This window comes from Pyrus communis, chromosome 3 (genome assembly GCF_041283825.1).
Source record: "Pyrus communis isolate YQ-2024b chromosome 3, ASM4128382v1, whole genome shotgun sequence".
NCBI classification, from domain to species: domain Eukaryota; kingdom Viridiplantae; phylum Streptophyta; class Magnoliopsida; order Rosales; family Rosaceae; genus Pyrus; species Pyrus communis.
This window is the reverse complement of record NC_142567.1, coordinates 9,092,998-9,102,599: the sequence shown is the minus strand read 5'-3', so window position 1 is coordinate 9,102,599 and position 9,602 is coordinate 9,092,998.

Sequence of the window (9,602 nt, the reverse complement as noted above, 5' to 3'; positions counted from 1 at the left end):
ACAACGTCTGACCTAGCGTCTGAAGGCTAACTCTTCGTCCTGACTGCATGATATCGTGCTGGAACTGCAACATCAAGGTCCACGACGCCAATTTATGGTGGCTCGCCACTTTCGGAGCCTCTCTGCCACGGGTGCCAATGACTCTTTTCTTCAACTAATGTCTCTTTTGGAGAGATTAACTCTCTCTTCCCGAGAGATTAACTCTCTCTTCCCAACTCAAGCTAGCATATGTGAAAGCACATTAACTCTTTCACTTGCCAACCAAAAATAGCAGATGTGGCTTCTTATACACCAAGCATCTGTCTTGGTGATGTTATATTATAGTAATATTATGAGTAATGCTATTCATATCATGTTTTTATACCACATTTCTATACCACTTTATGTAGCATCTGATGTGGACAACCACATCATTTGAAAAATTTGCAAAATCCAAGAAAAGGAAGGAGAAAGATTTCTTGTATACCACAATCATCATTTAATTAACTAGTTTTTCTTAACTATTTGTTTATTAAATAATGAACTAAATTTAAAAATCTGATTAATTCAAATGATGTGGCTGTCCACATCAAATGCCACATAAGGTGGCATGAAAATGTGGTGAAAAACATGGTATGAATAACATTACTCTAAGATTATAACTTTACAAGCTCAGCTACGCTTTTCGATGTGTAAAAGTTGTGCATTGTTCAAGAAGGAAGTAGAAGAAACAAGTTGGAACTTAGGAAATGGTCCCGGTAATAACATGGACCCACCCTACCCTAGCCCATTTTACGTTTTCATTTTTTGGACCCGCCTCGTACCCAGCTTGAACTGCATAAACCGGCCCCAACCCGCGGGTCCAGGACCCGTTTGCCCACCTTTAGATATAAATACGTCCAATTGATAGAAACCTCCAATAAAATTGGATATAACTTGGTTTTCCTATCGAAGATAGAGACTTATCTACCAAGGTGATCCACCACTTCCATTATTTCTTTCCAAAGAATACTTTTCATTTCTATATATTTTTTTTAGCACCTGCCCTCAACTGCATAAACCCGCCCCGACCTGCAAGTCCAGGACCCGTTTGCCCACCCCTACGTGGCACCCATGCTGGACATGGGCCTCGTTTTGGGCTTCCATTCTTGTTGGGACCGAGTCTTAGCTTTCCTCGATCTCCTTTTCTTCTGGGCCTTGCTCGCTGGGCTCAATGGTGAGTCTGCTATTGTGGCTCTTTGGGCTTTGATGCCTGTTTGGGCCTAGCATCCCCGTCATCCAACCATCAAGAAGGCTTAATCCTCTCTGGTTTTCAACAGTTGACTGGCATAGTATCCGCCCTGCATCTTTCCAAACATAATGAGTCTGGAAGTCTTCAATGGCTTTAAATATGATATTAAGGGCGCGGTCACTTTGTTCGACGGCATCCGTTGCATATGGACCTACCCATTCGTCTGCTTGCTCCATTGCTTTTTTTGCCAGGATGTCGTCCATCCTGACTTCCCTTATCAGATGAATGAAGGGAATTTAATTGCCCTTCTTAAAAGCAAATCTGACAAGTGTCTCCAAGACCTATTGAAGAACAGTGGAGGTCCTGACTTGAACTCCAAAAATACTTCTGGCAGATTGCTGGTTTGGATGGTGATGAATGTGATAAATTCTTGAACAACTTGAGGAAGTCTCAGGAACATTTCCGTATTGCAAACTTTTACATTTGCTAGGAACCCATCTCCAAATATTGTTGCTAATAGATGTGCATCTATTGTTGCTTGGATACTGATTTTTTACCTGTTGTCTTTAACGATCTTGACGACTTTAAAGTTGTCGTCCGTTAGAGCGTCGTATGCCTCTAGGAACTGCTCGACAAAACCTCTTGATAGGGCTTTGGCTTTCTTGTCCCATTGTCTGGCTTGATCAAAGAATGCTTGTAGGATTCTTTGCTCTACGAAGTTTTGGACCAGGGGGGCTTCTTGGTCATAAGCTTTGATATTTGTTTGGAAAGGGAATACCTTCCCATTGTACGTCTCCTATTGAGTCTGGACTTGGGAAACTGCAGCTTGAGAAGTGGTTTTTACTACTTTGTTGCTTTTGCCGAAGAGTCTCTCGACGACTTTGACTGGCTTTGGATCCATCGTCCCTACTTGGATATGGTTTCACACCTGGTTGAGAATTGCTTTTTGTTCTTCAGAGATTGGCTTGCTAACTTTCCAAGGAACAATTATTTCTGGCTGATGAGATACCTCCTCTTCTGTAAGTAAGTATGGGCTTTCTGTAATGGCTGTTCTAGCCGTAAATCTGGATGATCTACGTCTTCCATTTCTACTTGTTGTTTGGATATCTGATTAATAATGGATTTATCCATTTTGGGGTAGGCCTTTCGGCTGCCAAAAGGGTTCAAGGATAGAGTTTTGAGGTTTAGCAGCGAGTTGAACACCTCTTTTGATATGCTCACAGTAGGTGAGACACTTTAGGTCCTGCTTCTAGTACGGATAGCAGATGATTTAGTCTTTCAACTTTTGTCCACTATCAGCACGATTTTGGAGGAATCTGAGGCCATTTCCAACCGAAGGCTGGCCAAAGGGCTCGTTTTAGCCCTCTGGCCCTCCAAGATTCTCCAAGATATTAATATTTTAATGAACAGTACATGGCCATATTTGCCTTCGTCTCCAACCGAAGGCCAGAGGGCCAGAAGGCTCGTTTTAGCCCTGTTACAAAAAATCATCTCCAATCGAGGACCAAAGGGTCATAGGGCCAAACATTATTTATTATTTAAAAACTACAACTTAAATTCAAATCCAACGGCTAAGTGACGTCAGTATGACGTCAACTAGCCGTTGGTAGCTGACATCATGCTGACGTTAGCTGGCCGTTGGATTTGAATTTTTCTTTTGCTATAAATAGGGTGGATATTGGGCTATAATTCACACAACTTTGAATTCAATCTATTTCAATTCAATCTTTTTCAACTCAATCTTTTTCAATTCAAGTTTGTAATGAATTCCAACTTTGGATCCTCTTCGGATTCCAACTGGGGGTCCTCATCCAATTCCAAATTGGAAGCAAAATGGGCGCAAATGAGACGAGAAGATGAGGAGTCTGATGAAGAAGTTCAAGTAAGGCGCAACAAACAAAACATAGCAGCAGCCATTGCTGCGGCCATGGTGTGTCAGCCAACTAAGGAACAACCTCAATGGGGTGGCTCTATTGCTGGTCTCTCTTACAAACCATGAAACAGAGCGATGTCGCATGACAATCTGATGAACAACTACTTCAACCCCAACTCGGTGTACACAGAAGATGATTTCAAACATCGCTTCCGGATGAGGCGTCATGTCTTCGAGCATTTACTTCGTGATGTCCAGCAAGTCAATCCATACTTTTGACAGAAGCGGGACAGAGCAGGCCGCCCTGGTTTCTCACCTTATCAGAAGGTTACTGTTGTACTCCGAATGATGGCCTATGGCTCCCCAGCTGATTCGATGGATAAAACCCATGGTATGTCTGAGTCTACATGCCTTGATACTCTTGAACAATTCTATGACACAATTGTTCAGGTTTACAAAGACGAGTACCTCCGCGAGCCAAATCAAGAAGATCTGAATCGGCTCATTCGCAAAGTTAAAGGCCATGGGTTTCCGAGCATGATATGGTCATTAGACTGCATGCATTGGGATTGGAAGAACTGTCCCACTGGATGGCAAGGAGGCTTTAGCGGAAGGTCGAGAAAGCCAACTGTTGTGTTAGAGGCGGTTGCCTCATATGACACATGGATTTGGTATGCTTTCTTTAGAGTCCCTGGATCCCAAAATGACATTACAGTTCTTGGACATTCATCCCTCTTCAATAACTTGATGGAAGGTAAAGCATCTCAACTTCACTACTACATCAACAACCGTCAATACAATATGGGGTATTACTTGGCATATGACATATACCCAAAGTGGGTGACACTTGTCCAAGCAATTCCAAACCCTAGGAATGAAACAGAAAAGTTGTTTACCTTACACCAAGAGGCATACCGGAAAGATGTTGAGAGAGATTTCAGTATTCTACAAGCACGATGGAAGATTATTAGCGAACCGGCAAGAGGGTGGAGTCGAGAAAATTTGGACTCCATCATGATGTCTTGCATCATATTACACAATATTATAGTAGAGGATGAGCGAGATGGGTATATTGATGGAGAGTCCGATGACGACCAAGAAGATCCAAATAGGTCAAGAAAAGCTCGTGCAAAAATATATGATAGGCCTATTTTGCCTTTCAATCCAAGAACTGGTAGTATCTCTATAAATGAGTACATGAGGTGCTATAGAATGATACGTTCTCGTGCCATAAACAAGTACCTACAACAGGATCTTGTTGCACATCTTTGGGCCAAAAGAAGCATGGAGTAGGCGTTTAAGTTTTATGTTGTTAAATATTTTTTAAAATGTTGTTTAAGTTTCATGTTGTTAAATGTTTTTTTTTATGTTGTATAATTTGTATGTTGGTTAATGTTATTTAATGTTATTTCATATTGTTTAATGTTGTTTCATGTTACTTAATTTAATTTAATGTTGTATAATGGCTTAGGAAGTTATAGGAAAAAAAAAATATAATGGCTTAGGAAAGCTGATTATTCTGGCCAGCCTTCCAACCCTCTAGCCCTCTCCGATTTCGTGGGATCCTCTCAGATTCCATAACCCTTTGACCTAGTCCTCGGTTGAAGACGATTTTCGAGCTATTTTTGACCTTCTCGCCCTCTAGACCCTTCGGTTGGATATGGCCTGACAGCCAGATGTGGACCAGACGCACTAAGCATGCGTATAGCTTCAATAAAGTAAAGATGCCTACTTTACTTTATTTAAAAAGCAAAAAGAGCGGTTGCCTACGCTACGAGACAATGGCATCAGCAATAATGGAAATAGTGGAGTCACGCTGTCAAAAGTCAACTATAGTTACTTTAGGAAAATCATCTGCATAATGCAGCAACCGACCACTGTACCATTGCTACAACTAGTCAAGCCACTATCAGATCTCCAAAGCTCCACATTGTTTTCCAATAAGTTTTTGGGAGTTTTAACGAAAAACTCATGGTACTGTTTATTTTAACGAAAAATCACATTTTTACACTAAAAAATCAAACCTGGTACTATTTACTTTACCATTTATTTTGTCCTTATTGTTAAAACTCAAAGTTTTCAAACCCTTTTCATTAGTTTTCTTTAAGTTTAATTACGTTATGCCAAGTATTGCATGATAAAGAACCATACATGATTTAAATTTCCACTTATACATCCATAATTGTCCTTAGTTTACTAACCAGTACATCCTATGATGATTTTTTTTCTTTCTAGAAGACTAGCATCAATGCATTTCATTCTTAATCAAATTGCATCTAACTTGCTAGAGTTTCTTAAGAACCCATTCCATTGTCATGACTTCATAATAAATCATCAAAACATATCTACTTTTTAATCATGTTGCGTAATTAAGAGTATTTAAGACTCAAGTAGCAGACAGTCCAAGTACAACCCCAAGAAGCAAATAGAGTTGGATATAAGAAAAGTTCCACTAAAGATTGAAACAGGCACCTACACAGAAGTATTGCCTGGCTAAAGAAACACAAGTTCAGTTCAGCATTTGCACTTTATTCCATGTGGTAGTTCGAGGATGAAATGTGCATGAACAGAATGATACATGCAATGATTTCGAGCAATTTACACTATGAAAGCTGCTTCCACTAGTTTCATACAGGGAAAAAACACCCATAATCAGAAAGAAGGCTTTCTTCTCCCTCTTCAAAGAAAGGAAATTCAGATGAGAAACTGTTGTAACCGCCAGCATTTTGTGGTCCATTCTTCCCCTACTGAGGCTTTCCTTCCTTGCGAGCATCCATCTTTAGGTCGCCCATTCTAAAAGGAACAATGTTGTAAATTGGAAAAGTTCAACAGTAACCAAATTTCTGTCACAGGAATGAAAGATTTTTAGCATACATGTACTTGTCATAGCATTGGAATTCACCGATTCCAGGAAACTTCCACCTACCATCACCAAAAGGATGTGCAGGATATCTCTGTGAGCAATGTAACAATGCTGCATAAGAAATCATTGGATTGGCTTCATACTTGTGGTTCTAGTGTAACAGTAACATACTTAAGTCCCCAGAAGCAAATAGAGTTGGATATAAGAAAAGTTCCACTAAAGATTGAAACAGGCACCTACACAGAAGTGTTGCCTGGCTAAAGAAACACAAGTTCAGTTCAGCATTTGCACTTTATTCCATGTGGTAGTTCGAGGATGAAATGTGCATGAACAGAATGATACATGCAATGATTTCGAGCAATTTACACTATGAAAGCTGCTTCCACTAGTTTCATACAGGGAAAAAACACCCATAATCAGAAAGAAGGCTTTCTTCTCCCTCTTCAAAGAAAGGAAATTCAGATGAGAAACTGTTGTAACCGCCAGCATTTTGTGGTCCATTCTTCCCCTACTGAGGCTTTCCTTCCTTGCGAGCATCCATCTTTAGGTCGCCCATTCTAAAAGGAACAATGTTGTAAATTGGAAAAGTTCAACAGTAACCAAATTTCTGTCACAGGAATGAAAGATTTTTAGCATACATGTACTTGTCATAGCATTGGAATTCACCGATTCCAGGAAACTTCCACCTACCATCACCAAAAGGATGTGCAGGATATCTCTGTGAGCAATGTAACAATGCTGCATAAGAAATCATTGGATTGGCTTCATACTTGTGGTTCTAGTGTAACAGTAACATACTTAAGTTCACTAGAAGGACAAAGACCAACACTAATTTCTACTATCACAGTTCCGATTAAGGATTCAAATTTCTTAGCAAAACTTGACATGAAATCTTCATAGCATTGGAGGGCAGTTCGGCTGCAAATGAGATGAACTGGTCAACTCCGAGTGTAAGATAATCATCATTGGAAAATCCATTTTGGTCCCATAATATATATGCTTATTCTGATCACCAATATGGGAGGAAAAAGGAAGAGGTCAACTTCTTTATCTGAATTCATGATTCAAACTGATGGGCATGTAATGAAGGCCAAAACTATGGTTTTTCTTTCACATCCCCTTGCAAAGAAAAACTTTTTACGCACATCAAAGCTACAATCAAGTATGCTAAGGGGAACACAGGACCATAGCATGTTGCAGAGCAGGATACTGAAGAAACGTTTATATTATCTCTAGTCATCCAGATAGGTTATGTTTCTTTTGTCACAACAGAAAAGTATGGTCGGGTAAATTAAGCATTCCAATACAGCCATGTGCACTTTACCAATAAAAGACCAAACAGTCAAATGGGATTTCAAAATTGCAAAGAAAACAAACCTATATGATCTGAAGCGGAAGAGTAACACCCCTTTTTCTGCTAAAAGAAGAGTTAACGTTTGAGTGAAAAGACAAGGCAACATGCAACTTCAAACCTGAGTCAGAAATCCGTTTGAAAAACTCTTCATATAGAGACCAATAATGACCAAGAGGAGAGAAACGCTCTACGATTCCCCACCAAACCTCAACTGCAATTCCGTGGACGCCTCTACTCATGCTTGGTTGAGAACTACCGATACTTTTGTAAACACAATCTACTGATATTTCCATATAAACAGATATTTTCATCATTGCTGCCTACAAAACCAATTGTAGAATTAGAAAAATTTATTCAAAATAATTTTAGGAAACATATTAATCGACTTGGTTGATTAAAAACCATACCTTTACCCAGCTTCATCGAGAAAACAAATGAGGCGAAGTTCTCAAGAAAGTCCCCCATACCTTGCATGTGTATGTGTGTGCATATATATAGAACTCTGCATGCAAAGAAAACCCTGAAATACAAATTCCCTACCTGCAAATTACAATTCTAAGTTGCGCCTTAGAGGGAGTGGCCGAATGGCCCAACGTGTATTACCTGTTATCTTAGATTGACTAGAATCAAACTGAAAGCCAGTGCAGACTCCCTCGATAGGAGTCAAACAGTATCTAGATAAATTAATCTCTTTACGAGTTGAGTAAACAAAGAAGCAATCTCCGGTTATAACAGTCTAATGAGGAAGAATTTGTTCGCGTCAGGTCTTGTACTGTTTAATCAATATTTTATTGGTGTTCAGCTTCGTGGGTACACAAAAAAAAAGAATTAGGTAAACAATCTCAACCTTTCCCTACTACGATACATATATGACTATCCGGCGACACACTTGGATAAGTAACATGATGAACCGTGCATGTATCTCTAGGTGCTATGATATCTTATTATGTGGATCATGTCTTGCTTGAGGGTTCCAAACCCCGCCCTTCTCTAATAGAGAAAAGTTCAAAAAAGATACGGCAGTCAAAACTGCTTCTGTCCTGAGTTTTTTTTTGGCTGAGAGCAAGAGAGAGTAAGTTGTCTCCAATATATATATATATATATATATATGGTGATGTTTCCGCTAGGCAACTTCATTTTGCTGAGGAGTGTGGGGCTAGGATCGTTGGGGAAGCGCTTTGTAAGTGAATTGAGTTGAAGCATGTTGATTCCGCTCAGTAGTTGGCCCAGTCAGAGCACCAACTGAACAAATCCTAGCCCGCATCCCTGTTGTTTGGAGGTGTTCCTAACACTCAGTTCCAACAAAAATGGGTGGCTAAGCTTCTCGGGTTTGATTATGAAATTCAGTATCGGACTGGGAAGGAAAATACTGTGGCAGATTCTTTATCTGGAATTCCCGGCCATCAGGAAATTGTTGCAGGGGACAATATGGAATTAGCTGCCATCTCTTATCCGTATTTTGGATGGATGGATGACTTGAGGAGGTATAATGAGAGTGATACTTGGATCATGGACAAAATTAAGGAGGTGACTGAGTACAAACTTAAAGGCACCACCACCAATCTTGCTTTAGCTAAATATTCTATTGATAATGGATTTTTATGCTACAAGAAGAGGGTAGTAATTAGTCCAACTTCTCAGTGGAAAATCAAACTCATGGAGGAGCATCATTGCACACCAGCAGCAGGTCATCAAGGGGTAGCTAAAACTTATCAACGAATTAAGAAGGGGTTTTATTGGCAGGGAATGAAAGGGGATCTAAGGAAGTTCATTGCTGAATGTGCCATATGTCAACAAAACAAGTTTGAAACCATTGCACCTCCTGGATTGCTTCAACCCTTACCTCTGCCACAAAGGGTGTGGTCTGATATTAGCATGGATTTTATAGTTGGATTGCCTAATTGCAAGGGAAAATCAGTTATCATGGTGATTGTGGACAGGCTTTCAAAGTACAGCCACTTTATTGCACTTGCTCATCCTTACAATGCTTCTATAGTTGCTCAACTATTCATAGAACATGTTTTCCGATTGCATGGTATGCCTAACTCCATTGTGAGTGATAGAGATCCAGTGTTTGTAAGTGCTTTTTGGAAGGAACTCTTTAGACTCCAAGGTTCCAAACTGTGCATGAGTTCTGGATATCATCCACAAACTGATGGGCAGACGGAGGTAATGAATCGATGTTTGGAGACCTACTTAAGGTGCTTTGTGGGAGGACAGCCGAGGAAATGGGTTCACTGGTTGCCATGGGCAGAATGGTGTTTTAATACTGCATACCATACTTCTTCCAAGTATACTCCAT